Below are 18,400 nucleotides of genomic sequence, written 5' to 3'. Positions count from 1 at the left end.
CAGCTTAGTCACAGAGGGGAGACTCTAATTGAGAGCTTCTGGATCCGAGCTCTGATCTTTCCCCGTAAAACTATGCTATTGATTATTAGTAATATTATATGGGTATTATTTGTCAGGTTAATAACTTCTATTGTGTATTAGTAATCATTATTATACTATATTAATTATATATCAAACTATATCATATTTTTATATCATGTCATACTATACTACTTATATATTATATCACATGTTATTTTATTATTATATCATATATCTTATATCATATCATTATATATTATATCAGATATTATGCCATATCAGATTATTTTATTGTGTCATACATCACATACAATATTATTTTATTATATCATATCATTACATATTACACCATATAATATACTATACCATATCACATTATTTTATTATAGCATATATTACATATCATATTATTTTGTTATTATATATTATCTAATCTAGCACATCATTATATATTACATTATATAATAATTTTATGCCATATCAATTATTTTATTATGTATCATATGATATATACCATATTATTTTATATATTATATATTATTATATATTATGTCATATATCTTATTTTATTATATATCATATATTATATATTATTTCATGAAATATCTTATGTCACATCAAATCCTATTAAATCATATTATGTTATGCTATATTTCATTACATTGTACAATATTCTATATCATAAAATATCATAACAGCATGTCACATAAAATATATATCAAATTATGTTCTGATTTTTTTCTAATGTGGCAAACTGTAAAGAATTCTGTCCTTGGAGCTCTAATCCCAACTTGTACCATCACTAACTGGGGAACCAAGTAGAAATAACTTTATATCTAAACCTGTTTCTTCCAACTGTAAGATGAAAGTGATAATACTTGAAAGAATTACAATGTTTTGATGGGGAACAGATGACATAGAAAATGCTATTAAAATTTCCATTGTTATTATTGTTGTTGTTGCTGTTATTATTATTATCATATAAAAGTAGAAAAATGTGGCATCCAATTCCTGAATACATTTCAGATAGAAAAGGGGGATAGACATCACTCCTGACTCACTGCCATTGTTTGATGATCTATTTTCTTTCCCTGTATCTGCTTCAGTTTCATGGGCCTGTAAACCTTTTTTTCTTTTTAAACCCTCACCTTCTGTTTTAGAATCAATACTATGTATTGTTTTCAAGGCAGAAGAGCAGTAAGGGCTAGGCAATGGGGGTTAAGTGATTTGCCCAGGATCACTCAGTTAAGAGGTGTCTCAGGACAGATTTGAACCCTGGACCTCCCATCTCTAGACCTGGCTCTCAATCCACTGAGCCACTCAGCTGCCGCCCACCTCCATTTTAAAGAAAATGTCCAAACCAGTCATGCCTTCATTCCTCTCCAAGCTCCATTTCTATCTTTCCAGATTTTCCCTAATTTTCCCCCATGCTTCTCTCGCTCCTCCTATCCCTTACCCGCTCCAACTTTCTTTTATATACTGTCTCCTTCCAATAGAATATAAGCTCCTTTAGGGCAAAAATTGTCATTTTTCATGTTTGTATTTGTATTCTCAGAGTTTAGCTTAGTGTACTTAATAAATGCTTGTTGCCTTGAAGACATGGAACCTCTCTCTCTGAACAACAATGTTCTTCATTTGTAAAGTAGGGACAATGATACTTACACCATCCCATGAGGTTTTAGTGAAGCCAAAATGAGATGCTTCTTCCATCCACCAAAGTCCTTCTTTTATGCCTGATCATGGTACATGAACATAACTCTGAATTCTCCAAGGGTATGCCAATGATGCCCAAACTGTAGCATATCCTACAAAGCTGGAAAGAATTCAAGTATTGTCCTATATATGACTCTATCCTGAGGACCACCCCAGCTAAGTTTATAGAAACTCAACAGTAGATGTTTAGCCAACCACCTGATAATTGATCATTTTTAATACGATAACTCCCAATCTACCTACTAAAGCAGGGTGTGCTTGCAATCTGTCTTTATTAGGTAGGCAGCCACACTTTTGCCATCATGGATCCTTGAACTATGGCATTATTGTTACTGTTTCCACTCTTTTTGTTAATGGGAACAGAAGGATGCTTGGAATAATGAGAGTTATTGGAATTGTTCAGGAAAAGTTTCATGGAAGTTGGGTTTCAAGATTGGTTTTGAAGGTGAGAAAGGATATTACTTGGCAGAACAAGGAGGGGGATAGAGAAGGGAGTGGGATGGGGAGGGAGAAGGAGCATCTCTCTATTTTGGAGAAACAATCCTGGAACAAAGGAATCTTGGAAGCCTGTCATTAACTTCTTCAGACTCTTGGCTCCTTCAGTCCTTTGAAATCCAGGAGAAGAAAAGCTGTCTTTGATTCTGTGAAAGGCCAGGAACAATTAAAGTGGTTCTTTCCACACAGAAGTATATGGGAAGAGGGAGATAGTGACAGAGTCTTAATTAATTGTTTCTTGTGGCTCATTCCTGCTTTGATCATGGTCTGATATCCTCCAAGTCTATTACAAACTTCATTAAGTTTATTTGCCTGCTAGGCTTCTTCCTTTTGGGACCATGCTGCTCTGGCAAAGACAAATGATTCCCTTGGGGAGACTGAACCCTTCTAAGCCTTGCCTTGAACTCAGGTTGATGGAGAGGTTGCTTGAATGTGAGTGGCCTGTGATGAAATGACCCTTTCCTTGTGCGACGATCACTGTCCGTGGAAAGTCATTTCACGTGGACTGTTCTAGCAACATTGTAGGATGACGAAGGGCATTGGGAGAACACTTTCTGGTTGAAGGAGAGGTGAGCCATCATAACAATAATGATCACAATTAACATTGATATAATGCTTTAAGGCTGCTACACATGTAATTTTATTTGTACTCACAAAAAGCCTGTGAAGTAGGTGCTGTTATTATCCTCATTTTGAAAAAGAGGGAACTGAGGCTGTATGTTGACATTTTATGATTGGTTTTGGCCTATTAATTGGAAGGAACCTTTTCTAAATGTCTGCATAGCTGGAATTGGGGTTATTTTCACAAAACCCTAAGTCAGCTTTGGCTAGCTTTCTTTGCCTCATTGTCTTCAGCTGTGCTCTGTTGGTATAACCTTTTCACTCTCAGAACTGGTGAGAGACATTGCTCTCATAAGAAGACAACATATGGGGTCTTCTCCCCACTCAGGTAATATGGATCAGTACAAAGAGCCTTTGTATTTTTCTTTTCCCTTTTATGTGGAAGAGATTGGAGCCTCCAGGCTAATAAGGTCAAATATTCTAGAAAGTGCTTCAGCATCTAGACATCCCAATGTGAGTTCCAGAACCAATGGAGCATCTATACCCCAAGGAGAAAGGAGTGACCTTCATGAGTGCCACCTGAGACTCCAATCCATCAATAGCTCAGATAAGGATCTCAGTCTATTCTTCTTGATCTCTCTGCAGCCTTAAACACTGATGGTCACTCTCTCCTTAATACCTTCTTCGCTAGAGATTTTTGGGACCCTCCTCTCTCTCTGTTCTCCTCCTACCTATCTGATCACTCTTTCTGTGTCTTTCAGCTCATCAGAGACTGAAGTGGTATATAGGATAGGGTACCTCCAGGTAGTGGCGATCAGATGTTTGTACTTTGTTCTTGTCACATCTTCATAGTAAATATGTTTTTGCAAATGTTAATTGATGTTAAGTGGCTAAATGAAACTGAGGTGCTGGTTACCCCAATACTGGTTACCTAGTGACTTAACAAGTGGCAATGGAGAAAAGAAAAGCTAAAACAGCTCAGATTTAGCCCCTGGAATCCCAAGGGGAAGATGTAGCAGCCTGGCTCTGGGAGAGCAAGTTAGAGCACGTCCAAAACATCTAATTGGACTCAATCATTGTCATTCTGTCAGTCTTGCCCAGCTGTGCAGATGTGAAATGCCTTACACATAGCAGAATTCAATACTAGAAGGAACAGGTGTGTTAACTGATGAAAAAATTTATTATAATTATATGTTAAAAATGGTCTTTCTATCTCTATTTTCTTTGCCTTGTGGGGGAAAAAGTACTGCAGCAAAGGATGCAGCTTGGTCCATCAAATTATTCTTAACTTTCAGTCCTATTAATAAATGCTTGCAGAATTGAATTGAATAATTATTCCTGGAAGGACATTTAAATTGTCAGGAAAGGCTGATGGAGGGGCTCACTTTGAAATTGAAAGGAATTGGTGGAAGGGTAAGAAGAACAAGCAAGGCAAGTCTCATGTCAAATCTTTTCCCTAGGCAGTATGACAATTCAGGGCTACATGCTAAGTTTGTGACCATAACAAGAAAGCAGCTGATCTATAGAATTTAGAAGGCAGAAGATGCTGCCAAAAACTCTAACAATGGCATGAACTTCTTTCCAGTTCTTGGAAACTAACATCAGATGTGGCTGTTATCATAATATGGTTGTGGAGGACAGGGACAGAAGCTGCATCTAGCATCTTCAGGAACAGTAGTGATGCCTTAGGATAAAATTCTTATACTCTGACTCAATGTTTTGTGCTATTTATTTATTATATTGCTAATATATAATATACAATAGTGTTAATAATGGATAATAATATTACTATAAATGTATAAAATAAATATTGATTTATAAATATAATAAATATAAATATAAGTATTATTATACATTTATTTTCTATTCTTTCCATAAGTGGTTAGTAGCATATCTTTAGGGGGTTAGATCCAATCTCTGTCCTAGGTGAACTAAGGAGAAGAAGACCATGTTCACACTGAGGCCAGGATAATTTGGGGGAATCAGAAAGAAGCAAACCATCTCTCCTTCCAGCCCTCCTCTTTCCAAAATAATATTGTTCAAAGCTACACACAGATGAGAATTCTGTTGAATGTATTCAAGTTTGATTGAAACGGAGCCATAAAAATGGATTCAAATGTCCAACATAGTATATTTACTGAATATTGGATCACCATTGCTATCCTGTGTATTAGATGTTCCTTGTAAACGGTTGGCACGAGAAATTGGTGAAGAGCGGACACTTTGGGCTATGTATAAAATATTATCTAGGATTGGTAGATGTTAAGACAGCATACCTTGCTACCTACACAAATAAAAAGTAAACAGACCTCAGTAGGCATCACCAATTTTATTAGGAGATTATGGTATAGTTAAGTTAGTAATTATTTTTTCAATAATTTTAAATTATATGAATTAACTGATTCATTGATTATGCTTGAAAGAAAAATTCTAGTGGGTTGCTAAATATATTAGACCTGGAATTACCAGGTAACTTATTTGCCAATATGAAAATTATCCAAATAATAAGCTGTTAAATGCATATTAACATACAGTATAGTAATTGTGTAAAGAATAACTAAGCAATTAATTAGCATTTAATGCATTCATAGTAAATTAGATAGCAAGACTTATTAAATGTCAATTAGCCACATTAGCTACTGACACCTAAGTGATTCAACATGCTAATGTTAATTAATTTCTTAGTCCTTATGAGCTTGATATCTTAACAAAAATGTATTTACATATTTATGGATTCTCCCTGCTGCAAGGAAGACTATAAAAAAATTAAAGAAAATTGATTATTTTCCTTGAGGCCCTTTTCCCCTTGCATCCTTTCTTTTCTACATCTTCCCTGTTGAGGGTATGTTTATCCAGAAATAGCAGATCCATAGAAATAATCATTGTTTTCATACTATGTGAAACCCATACATGTCCTCTGCTGGCAAGTGGATTTATTTATCACTCCCCCCCACCCCCAACAGAACTTCAAAGTACTGAATAGTCTGGAAAACCCAAGACACTTTTAGGCTGTGTCTAAAAATGATCCAGTAGAATGTAAGCTTCTTGTGGCTAGGACTTGGTCAGTTTAATCTTTCTATTCTCAGTGCTTGCTTTTGCAAATGCCCACGATGTACATGCTGCTGCCTCCAATCCATCAGACAGCAATAAAAATGATTTTCCTAAAGTTCAGGTCTGACCACATGCTCAATAAAATCTCCTGCTCAATAACCTGGAGGGGCCTTTCATTTAAAATAGACATTTAAAGCACTTCTCAACCTGGTTCTTTTTTGGGCTTTTTACAACACTTTTCTGGGCTTATTACACCTTTTTCCTCTTTATGCATTTTACAGTCTGGACAAGCTGTCCTTCTTGCTCTTCTTCACATAAGACACCCTGTCTCCCATTTCTATGCCTTTGTACTAGCCATGTTCTATGTCTAGAATATTCACTCTCCTCATGTCCACTTCAAAATTATCTCCCATTTATACTACATATATCTTTTGAATATAAAATTGTGTATTGCTTCTCCTCATTAAAATATGAACTCCTTGAGGTCAGGGACTCTAATTTTGCCTTTTTAAAAAAAATATTCCCAGTCCTTAGTACAGCACAAAATAATGACTAAATGTTTGATTGACTATCTCCACCTAGGATTAGCATACCTAATTTCCTTCAAGAATCAGCTCTATCATCACCTTCTACATTTCCTGATCTCCAGCCACAAGTCTCTCTCTATATATAAAAATATTGTCTTTTGTATATATTTTATAGACACTTAAACATGTTTCCCCAATAAGAATGTAAGCTCCTTGAAGATCAGAGATGTTTTCATTTTTTGTTTTTGTTTTCTCCTCCACCTAGTAGAGTGCCCGACACATAGTAGGTACTTAATATTTATCGACTGATTGATGGATCTAGCCATGGACTGAAGTCAGGAATGTTTTTTGACATCTATCTACTCAGAAGAAACAAAAATATTTTCATCATTTCCTCCTTTAAAATGTATTTTGGAATACTACTGTGCTGTAAGAAATGATGAACAAATTAATTTCAAAAAATTTGGAAAGACCTACATGAAATGATGAAGAGTGAAATGAATAGAACCAAGAGAACATTATATACAATTATAGAATTGATATTTGAAAAATAGCTGGTGAATGTCTTCCTCCAGAGAAAGAAAAGATAAATAGAAATACAAGACATTTAAAAAATATAACAGGGCAGCTGGGTAGCTCAGTGGATTGAGAGCCAGGCCTAGAGACAGGAGGTCCTAGGTTCAAATCTGGCCTCAGACGCTTCCCAGCTGTGTGGCCCTGGGCAAGTCACTTGACCCCCATTGCCTACCCTTACCAATCTTCCACCTATAAGTCAATACACAGAAGTTAAGGGTTTAAAAAAATTAAAAAAAATATAACACTGGAAGTGGTTCTACCTCTCTGTACTCTGGACAAGTTGTGAGGTGTGGGACAAAAGTCTTAGGGTACTCAGGGCCAATTTCTTGATGCTGAAGCTCTTATTTACAGAATCATCCTCTCTCTCTCTCTGTCTCTGTCTCTGTCTCTGTCTCTGTCTCTCTCTCTCTCTCTCTCTCTCTCTCTCTCTCTCTCTCTCTCTCATCACATGGGCTCATGCCAGGAGCAATTGGATTCATTCTTCCTCTGTGCTCTTGGAGTCCTTTCACAAAGAAGATCCAAAGTAATTTAAATGCCCTTAAGGAATATGGGGGATGATAATACAAATAAAAACAGAATGTAGGGGATGCCCTTCTGAAACCTAAGACTCAGTATGCAGGGCTGATGAGCAAGAGGCATACCATTAGACATTAGGAGAAAGAGCAAACAAATGGGACTGACTAGAAAATAAAGGGCAAGAACTGTGGGGCCAAGATGTACAAAAGTTTCAAGAGATAGGTTTGGAGGTATGTTTTCAAACTATAAAACCCTCAAGCTGTATGATTTTTATCTATGTCCTCCAATGAAGCCTCCAAAAGAGTATCTATCCAACACAGGGAAAACATTTCTTTAAAGTCTTTTAACATTACAGATTACCAATGCCTAAGGATGTTTAGTGTTAATGGTTTTGTTGACAAACCTAATGAATAGGAATAATTAGTTACAACAATTAGCCAATTGATTCTTTATATCAGCCATTTTCTTTTGGTGCATTGCACCAAAAGATAGATAGATGAATAAATAAATATCTTAAAATGGATGAATCCTCCACTTTCAACTTATTTTAGGCATCTTAAAAACTACCCAATCATCAACTTCCCCCTTTCCCCCATATCTAGCTACTTAAAAATAGTTTGGAATTGCTTTGAAAGTCTAGTTTTGATTCTGATGTTCCAGATGCTGACTTTCCCAAGAAGACTGGAATAAGACTATTAAGATATTAACACCCTATCTACTCTGTCATAGCTGAATTAATCCTGGAATGGAAGAGCTGAAGATGTCCCAGTTCTTGCTACTTCTTGGAGAGCAAAAGGTAAGTTCCTTTTGACCTAGAATTAAGGTGACTGATCTCAGAAGAATATAGGATAATCAAACCATGGCTAAGACCCAAGATTCTGAGTTTTTAAGGACATCCTCATAAGCTGTTCTCCAAATGCAGGCATATAGAGCAAAGATGTTAAATAAGGGAATCACAGAAGATCAGGAATGAGGGAAAGAGACAGAAGGAAAGAAGTGGGTTGCTACCCTGGTAGAATTCTGCGAACAAGAAAGTATGGAGAAAGAAGAGAAAGTATGTGATGCTTTTCCCACTGGCATGGTGAAAAGTCTTAATGACTTCAAAGTACTGAATTGGCTCTGATCAGGCTCTATTTCATGTTTTGGAAAAATGAATAAGGTGATATGTGAGCACCTAACAAATATACGTGTTTAATTACTCTCCAGTTATGGACCATGTCAATGAAGAAAACTTGACAAACACCTACATTCCTCTCCTACACACATAAATGGACAAAGTCACTAGACTGAAACAAACCATCCATGGAAATCAGAATCTGAATTAGAGCAAGGATTCAAGAAAGGGAATGAGTAGAGGATCATATATTTTGAAATTTCCTTAGCATGTGCCAAATTTTCCAGGGCCATGGAATTATCACAGGAGTCATGCCCTAGTGAACTTCAGCCAAGGAACCCCTCATTCAGCTATGGAGGCTCAGAATATTTCTGTCCAGAGAAAATAAAGGGAGAGAGGAGAGCTGGAGGGAATGAAGTAGGTATTTTAGAATAGAATAATAGCACCTGATAGTTGAAAACATCTTTAGAGGTCACTTACTCTACTTCCTCCTTGGTGAAAAAAAAGAAAAACTTTTGATATGGTTCTAGATATTTCAATCCTTAAATAAATCTGTGATCTCATCCATGTTGGTACTTCTTTCTTTCATAAATGCAAAACCTAACTCATATTTATCCTCTCTTTTGGAATGATTATTCTTCATGTCCTCCACAAGGGTCTTTAACCAATGTTTTAAAAGCCTTCTGGTAGTTCTTTTGACATTGGATAGATAGCAGTAAAGCACAAAACATATCTTTTAGTTATCCTTTGTTCTTCTTACTTAATGGTCTCATTGGAAGCGGGAGAAGGGGGATGGGTGATGGGCAAAAATCTCATTGATGAAATCCTTTACCTTATTCTGGTGGGTAATTCTTTATATGTTGGTAATGGATTGAGTTTACTCATTCATGGATGCTTCCTTGGCAGTTGTGTGCAGATCAACATTGCTTTTTTATATTCACACAGAACAACAGACTCATTATTTAATCTCCTCTTACAATAAGAATGGTGATCATTTGGTTTTTGCTTTAATGTTTCCAATGAACAAGCTCCCTATTTTGTAAAGTATTCCATTCCTGCACAGCTGAAGTCTCTGTCTCTGAACTTCCACCCAGTGACCCTATTCCTCCCCTCCAGAGCTACATGGATAGAAATCTAATACCTCTTCGATGTGACAGACTTTTAGATACTAAAGACAGCTACGGTGTCCCTTCCACATCCTCTTTTCTAGGCTAAAATCCCCATTTTCTTCCAATCATTCCTAATATGAATGACTCCTCTTTAGATCTCCTCAGCATTTAGAATGTGTTCTGATTTGTTAATATCCCACTAGAAATGGTGATGCTCAGAACAGAGAAGCAGCTCATGATGGAATTATGAGAAGTCAGTGGAATGGGTCTTGAGTCCACTCTGCTTACTTAGTACTGGCCCAGACTACCTTGGCTCATTTTGTGCACATTTCTAATCCTGACTCTTTGGACTTTTCCACCTTGCCTTTGAACTGATACTGTTTCACATTCTTCCCCATTCCCAACCCTCTAGCCACTATGCTTTTCAGGTTTTTGTATTATCTTTTTTTTAATGTATTACCTTCCTCCATTAGAGTAGAGACTTAAGGTTAAGACTTGCTTTTTACTGATATTTGTATATCCAGGGCTTACTTAGCACAGTGTCTGACACATAGGAAGTGCTTTAACAAATGCAAATGCTCACTCTTATTCTCTCTCTCTCTCTCTCTTTCTCTCTCTCTCTCTCTCTCTCTCTCTTTCTCCTTCCTTCTTCTCTCCATCTCTGTCTTTCTCTTTTACTGTGCAAATCCCTTGACCACTCTAGGTCTTAGTTTCCTCATTTATAAAAGTGAAGGGTTGAACCAGCTAATCTTCCTGAGGTAGCATAGTACTCAAGATGTGGTCATAAATGAGGAAGAGTATAGATGGACTATCACCTCTCTCATTCTGGACAGAATGGCTCCCTTAATGCAGCCCGATGCATTAGCTTCCTCTTTTCTCTTAGCAGATGTATCACTCATACTGAACTTGTGGTCAACTAAAATCCCCACAGCTTCACATGCATTGCTAATAGAGCAGGTCTCCCTCATTCTGAGCTTATGCTATTGATTTTTTGGAACCCAAATATAGGACTTTATTTACATTTCAAATTTGTTTCTATTAAATTTAATCTCTTTTGGCTTTCAGCCACTGTTCCAGCCAGTCCAGATCTCTTTGAATCTTTATTCTGTCATTCACTTTATTAGCTATCTCTGCCAGTACTGTGTCACCTGCACATTTGGTCAGCATCCCATTTGTGTCTTCGTGCAAGTCATTGACAAAAATGTTAAGCCAAGGACAGAGAACTGTGTCACAGTGCTTGAGACCTCCTTGCAGAGAGTTTGGCTGCCATAGCCCAGTGAAGCACTAAGATCCTATCCTTTCCCATGCTCCTGACTTCAAAATTATCCATTTGAAAGACACAGTTCTTTATCAGAATGTAAGCTCCTTAAGAGCAGGGATTGTTTATTTCTTGTATTGCATTCCCAATTACTATTTCCAGTTCTAATAATAACATCTTGCATTATTTGCTATCTTATACTTTTTACAGCACTTTCAGATCTCCACTGCAGTAACCAAACTGAGAGTGGAAAGATTACTGTCTCTGAAGTAAAGGGATCTGGATTCATATTCTAGCTCTGCTGCTAGGACATCAGTGTGACCTTGGGAAAGTCATTTTATACATCAGAATCTCAATTCCCTCATCTATAAAATGGATGGGTTAGATTAAAGGATCTTAAGGGTCCCCAGATTCTTCCATATTTTAATGACTATGCAATTTCATGGGTGTGAATATTCCCTCCAATGATGTAAATTGGAACTTATCCACTTCATATTATGCAGTGGGGAAATTCACCACCAGTAAGCTGGTCACTAGGTGATGAATTCTTTAGTCATGGAAACTTATGAAACAAAGAAAAAACAAAATGGCCTTAGTTCTATTTAGGTTCCCTTGAATGGAAAAGGGAGGCAGAGGCTATTAAGAAACATAGTTTTAACTGTAACTATTAACTAAGCTGTTGGTAAATGAAATGATCACAGATAGGCATAGGATTATTTTACAGAGGAGAGAAATGAGACCCAGAGAGGCTAAGTTATTAGCAAGATTCCATAGCTAGTTAATTGCATTACGCCAATACTCCCATCAATAGACGCTCCCTTCCTTCCCCCATCTGTCTTCTAAAATACCAGGAACCTAAATCCATTTGTACTCTGATCTGGGATTCCTGGACTCTCAGTAATTTGAGATGAAAACAATAAATGAATTCAAACCAAGGTATTAATGGTAGATAATAATTTAATGCATTTATCCTCCCTAGGGGAATTTTCTTTTATTCTTTTAAAGTGAGAATCTCAGGGAGATATAATTCCTTAACCTAGGAGAAAGGATCAGCTCATTTTGGAATTTCAGAGTCTAGGGAAGCCTGGACAGGAGATATTTTGGAAAGGGATCCTGTCTTATATGCTCAAAGTCCATTGGGTGTTAGTGGTAGCAAATCTCTTCCACTGATGTCTAGGACAGAAAGACCTAGGCAACTCACCCTAGATAATTGGCTGCCTACCAGTCTACACAAAGCTCACTTGGCCAAAAGTTTTGGGTCTGCTAGTTTGGGAATTTAATAAAACCTCAGCCTCAAAATTTATAAAATTCTCTTCTCATTTCAATCCTAGGAGATAAATAATGCAAGCAGATCCCAGTTTGTTTTTTAAAGTTTGGACACAGGAAGATTTTCACAAGAGTCAGCTGGGCCAGTGAAGTTAAAGCAATAGATCTTTATTAGGCATGGCTTCTTTTAACTCAATTAAGAGATGATACAAAGCCTTGCATGACTCCTACTGCCAGGACAAAGAGAATAAACAAACAAACAAACAAATGAATGAATGAATGAATAAAATAATAATATAATATAACTAAAATAAAAATTAATTGGGGAGCATTTTTAAACCTCAGGATTGAAAGAGTAGAGGAAGAGGCTCAATGATGTTTCTGTAGAGAGAGTTTTCGAGCTCCTAATTAAGAGTGGTGTGGCTAGGGAATGATTTTTCTATACGTCAGTCAACTATCAACAAACATCTATTAAGCACTTAATATGTACCAGGCACTGTGCACAGTACCAGGTGTTAATACAAACAAAAGGAAGGACAGTCCCTCCCTGCCTTCAAGGAGCTTACATTCTAATGGAGGAAGACAACATAAAAAAGCCCTTGTAAGGAGTGAGAGGGAGATGGAGACAGTATCAGCATAGAGTCAAGGTAGAGAAAGTCTAGGGAGTCAGGAGTGGAGCCAAGAGAGGAATAAAGACATGGCTAACCTGGGCACTTTCCATAAAAAGGAGATTCTGGGAGTAACTAATCAAGTAGAGGAAGGGGCAACAGGGACTGAGTGAACTTCCATAAACAGGGAGCTTGCCAATGCCAGTTACAGTGATAATGAGTTTTACAGAGAATGGGGATAGCTGTTTTTCTCAGGGATGTGTGAGTGATTTCTTTCTGCTTATATCATAGGCAGGAGAGGTTGGAGACTGTTGCAAGTCTGGCTAGACAAGCATGGTGCATGAAAATTTCTTACAAAGGAGCCTGAAGGGGAAGGGCTGGAGGTATTGTGGAGTGAAAGGATTAGAGTAAAAGCAGACTGCAATAAGAAAGAGTAGACCTCTAAAGCTGGGGAAGTTTTTTGGACTATCATAATATTATCTTCATTTTACAGATGAAAAATTTGGAGACAGAGAGGTATCATGACTTACCCAGCATCACATATCTAGTAAATGATAGAACCTGGGCTGGAACCCAGTTCTTTTCATGCTAAATCCTCTTATTCCACTATTCTATGCTGTCTAAGTAGGAAAGACTGATCACAGGCATCTGGACTTTGAGGAAAGAAAGTTAAACTTGTATAAACTGATGCAGAATGAAGCAAGCAAAACCAGAACAATTTATAACAATATTTTTAAAAAAATTAACAACTTTGAAAGAACTCTAATTGATCAGTCAATAAACATTTACTAAGCACCTACTGTATGTCAGGTACTGGGCTAAGTGCTAGGGACATAAAAATGAAAAAATATGGCAGTCCCTGCTCTCAAGGAGCTTACAGTCCAGTGGTTCAACACAATGACCAACCATGTTTTTATAATACTAATGAGAAAGCATGCTGTCCATCCCACAGGGAGGTAATGATCTGTATATGCAGAATGAGACATATTGTTTTTGGAAATGGCCACGGAAGAATTTGTTTTACTTGGTTCTGCACATTTTTATAAGGTTTTAATTTTTCAGAGAGAGAGAGACAGACAGACAGAGAAAGGAGTGAAAATCAATGTTTATTAATTGAAAAAGTTAAAAAATAAACCTTCTATAGAAAATTAGAATCAAAGATGTCCAATTTCCCAATCTCCTCCCCCCCCAAACAAAACAAAAACCAATAGCTTCCGAATAGGTGTGCAGAAAGGAAGACTTTAACTGGAGGGCAAAAATTCACAGCTGCTTAATCTTTGCTGCCCCTAAGTGCACCTCAGGACAGCAGGTATAAATAAACTGCTCCCACTTGAGCCTCTAATGCATGCAGAATACTTATGAGACAGGCCTTTGAATCCTCAAGGCAAGCTCTGAGCTCGAAGAAAAGACCTGGCTCTTTCCAGCGTCAGAGTCTGTGATCAAAGCTCAGGGCTGCTTCTGCTTTGTTTAATTGGAGGCAGGTTGGGTTGTGTTTGCCCCCAAGATCTGTGTTAATGGAGAACAAGAGGCTAGCCTGGGAGCTGCTGGTGGAGGCAGCCAGCCAGCATCTTCCTTTCAGCCTTAATGGAGGGAGACAGCACTCAGACAGAGCTAGCTGGCTGAGGACAGACAGAGAGGAAGAAAGTCACAATAGCAGTCGCGTTCAGAGGGCTATTGATGGAAATGGAGCCTGCAGACAAAAGGAGAGAGAAAGAGAAAGAAAGAAAGACGGAGATAAACAGAGTCAGAGATGGTAGAGTGGAGGAGGACAAAGAGAGGTGAGAAGGGGATGGAGAAGGAGAGAATGGGATGGAGAGGAAGAAAGTGGCAGACAGAAGGGAATGAGGGAGAGAGAAAGAATGGGAAAGAGACTGTCGATCTTTCACAACCAAGGAAATTATACGGGACATTACCCTTGTATCTTTAGACTGGTGAAGGCACCTTAGGGATTACTGGCGGGAGGATGAAGACAGATTGCTTGAGAATAGCTTCTCTTTTCCCTCCCTTTCCTTTCCTCCCCACACCCACCCTGGCCTTCCCTGATTGCCCAGCTCCTCTCATCTCTTGAGAGGTGAGTCACCTTCATGTCATAATTCAAGGGATAATCTTGAAATCGTTCACGCCAAATTTCCCCCAGGAGGAGACATTTCAAGTGACTTACAAGCCTCACTGGAAATCTAGTCTGGGGAGGCAGCTGTAGAAGGACTGAGCTCCCCTACATTAAATATTTGTTCCTCACCGCAGCCTCTGCTTCTTGCCAATGCCCCATTTCTTGTCCCTCCCATGTGCCCCAGCTCTAGAAACAGTCTTTTATTGGGACCTCCCCTCCTCCCTTTGTCCTATACTTGTTACTTACCTTTTGGCCATGGGGGTCTCTGAAAATCACAATAATTGGGATTTTGGAAATGCCGTCATTAATAGGGCATAGTGACCCAAAGGGAGGAAAGAAATATCAGTTGGTGAATTCCTCAAAAGAGCCTCTGTATGACACCCCAAAAGCTAACTTTTAATTTGTGAATTACAAATCTGGGCAGTTCTCTATTTACAAATGTAAGCAAGTAAGGTCTCTGTCCACAAGGAATATCAAATTCTAAGGAGGGAAGAAAATACAAAAAGGGGAGCCACAAAGTAGGGAGGCCAAGGCATACCTGTTGGGATATGGGATGAAGGTAGTCAGAAAGTTTGATGGAGATATAGACTGGGGAAAGATCAAAAGATGCTGTTCAGAACCCAGGGAAATTCCAAGGGTAGAGTCAAAAGTTCCAGTGGAAAAGAGTTAGCGGCAATAATCTCAGGAAAGGGCCTGGTTTAGAGGTAGCTGGGAAGTGATTATATTCATGATTCCTCTTCCACTTCAGTTCCACTGGTAATAGTCTTAGCCTTTGACTTCCTGGCCCTGTTTCAAATTTCCCTTCTGTAAAATGGGATCCATAATTAATTACTGGTTCACTTGCCTTGGCTTGTAGGTAGAGCAGGAATCTTCAAGAAAGCCATTTGTAGTCCTTGTACATTTTGGGAAGGATGAGGAGAAGCATCAATGATCTGAGCTCCTAGTGACTTTTCCCAGTGGCCTGACACCCTGAAGATTTTCCCACTTAGTTTTGGAGAGATTATTTTACCCTGACTGAAGGCAGGGCTGGATCTTGACTTGTAGGCTCTGGTAAAATGAGGAGAAGGAGCACATTGAGTCTAAGTGTGTCTTCTCTATCTCCCCCAACACAAGCATTTATTTAAGAGCAGGGAATTGGATGAGTGGAGTATCATGGACAAAGGAAGGAAGGGATAGGCAGCAGCAAGGTATCACCTAGAGTTCAGTTCTGATTGGGTTCGTGGCCAGTAGCTGTACTTTTCTCTGCATGGATAAAGTGATCCTACAGAGAGGAAGGAGAGATAATTTGAGGAGTGTGACTGGATCTCTAGAATGAACAAAGCTTTTGATACTGGTGGACTTTTGGACCAGTCCTGTGAGATGCTAGGAGGCAGGCAACATTTATCTTTTCCCAGCATCTTCTCATCTTTCCATTCAGCATCTCCCCATCTAAATCTATTCTCCCACCCCCAAGTGACAAATAATGTTCTCATGCTGTCTGCCATTTTCCTTAGAGCCTGTTCTTTTTGGACTATCCTCTTTGGGCTCTGGACCCATCTAATCTTGTGAATTCCTGGGCACCAACTCCAGGATTCAGGGTCCAACAATGGAAGCCAGACAGCCCCCAGTCAGTTCTTAAGTCTTGAGTACTATGCTTCAGATGAATATATTCCTGCCAATGCTGCCTTCCACTCCAGACTTATTAAGCCATGGAGATTGTAGCTTCTAGGACCTCCAGCTGCACTGAATTCATGGTCAGATATTTCTAAAGGATTTTTTCCCTTCCCTATTTCATGGTTTTTCAGTCTGCAGATGTCTTGAGGGCTGTAACCCGTGATTGCAGGCAGAGGCAGTCAGACAATAAGAAAAATAGCCTGTGGAGAATGGGTAGCAATTAAGATTAAGATAAGTAAATGGGAAAGACAGACAGCTCACTCTTTACCAGGATTGAAATAAGCATCTTCTATGACCCATGATCCCCAGCACATCCTGGAATCAGCCCAAGAAAAGAAGCATATGAGAGGGTAGCTCAGCTTTTGAATAGAGATGAACTCTGTGGTGACATCTTCCCCCCACCCTCAAAAAAACATATGTGGATTGAGAAATATAATCCATCAAATAGATTCAGTAAGCTACCAATGCCTTGCGAGAAGCAGAAAAACAGCCATAATTAGGGTTGTGGGTGAGAAGGGCTTTGTCCCCAGCCTTGGGATCACTTCCTCCTTATAGTGACCTAAAGACCACCCTCCTCACACCTCTAAGACCTCTGCTGGGTCACATTACTGAGTAAATTGGAGAAGAAGGCTTCCGTCCAGAAAGGAGGCAAGGTCAAGGATTGGCAGAGATCCGGAATGGGTTGGGGGGCACTTTCTCTCAATACAATTGTAGCTATGGTCAACTCAAGCCCCAGCTATCTTAATTCAACTAAACTGACTCCAGGCTCTGGGATTCCTAATTACAGATATCAATCAATCATCAGTAAGCATTTAATAAGTGCCTATTAAGTGCCAGAGATACAGATTTAAATATGAAACAGTCCCTGCGCACAAGAAGCTTTTATTATATTTGTCGTTATTGCTGTTTTGTTTGGTCATTCCAGTTGGGTCCTATGCTTTGTGACCCCATTTGGGGTTTTTTTAGCGTCAGTACTGGAGTAGTTATCCTTCTCTTTCTCCAGCTCATTTTATAGTTTATGAGTGGAGGCAGACAGAATTCAATAACTTGCCCAGGGTCACAGGTAGGAAATGTCCGAGGCCAAATTTTAACTTAGAAAGATGAATCTTCTTGACTCCAGATCTAGGAATTTATCTACTAAACCACCTAACTGCTCTACATTCTATTAGAGTAGAGAAAATAGACACATATAAATATATACAAAAATATATAATAATAAATAGAAGGCAATAGAGGAGAGATACTAGTAGTTGGGGGAATCTGAAAAGGTCTTATGTGGGAGGAAACACTTGAGCTAAATTTTGCCAGAAACTAGGTTTGATGTTCAAAGACTCCTAATATGCTACAAGAAGAGAGACAGTGACTAGAGTCACTTCCCTTTTAAAGTCACTGAGTCTTAATCAATGGCTCTCCTTGCTCAATGGATGGTATGGGGATTGTTGCATTATTCTAAAGGCACAGAGTTTAGAAGGAGTACATTTCAAGTATGTGGGAATTTCTTCAAAGGTCTAGAACAATGATGCTGCTAGGTCTGTAGGACCAGGTACCATACCTTCTTCCTCTCCACCAAAATACTCTTAGTTCTGAACCAATGAATTTATGGGCCAGGTTTAATGAAAGGTCAGATTCTTTCAGGACCCCTTTATCCCTTTACCCTCCCACCCCCAGAGTCTGCAGGAAATTTTATTTTAAATTTAGGTTCATGTCTAGAGTCTCTGCAAAAGGAAGTAATAAAAAGTACACAATGTATACTATAGATCAGGTATAGGACAGCTATTTATTTTTCCTGCACATAAAAAAATGATTAACACAAAGACTCCCA

Source organism: Gracilinanus agilis, chromosome 4 (assembly GCF_016433145.1).
Source record: "Gracilinanus agilis isolate LMUSP501 chromosome 4, AgileGrace, whole genome shotgun sequence".
NCBI classification, from domain to species: domain Eukaryota; kingdom Metazoa; phylum Chordata; class Mammalia; order Didelphimorphia; family Didelphidae; genus Gracilinanus; species Gracilinanus agilis.
The sequence above is the reverse complement of the archived record's forward strand: the minus strand, read 5'-3'. Positions refer to the sequence as shown.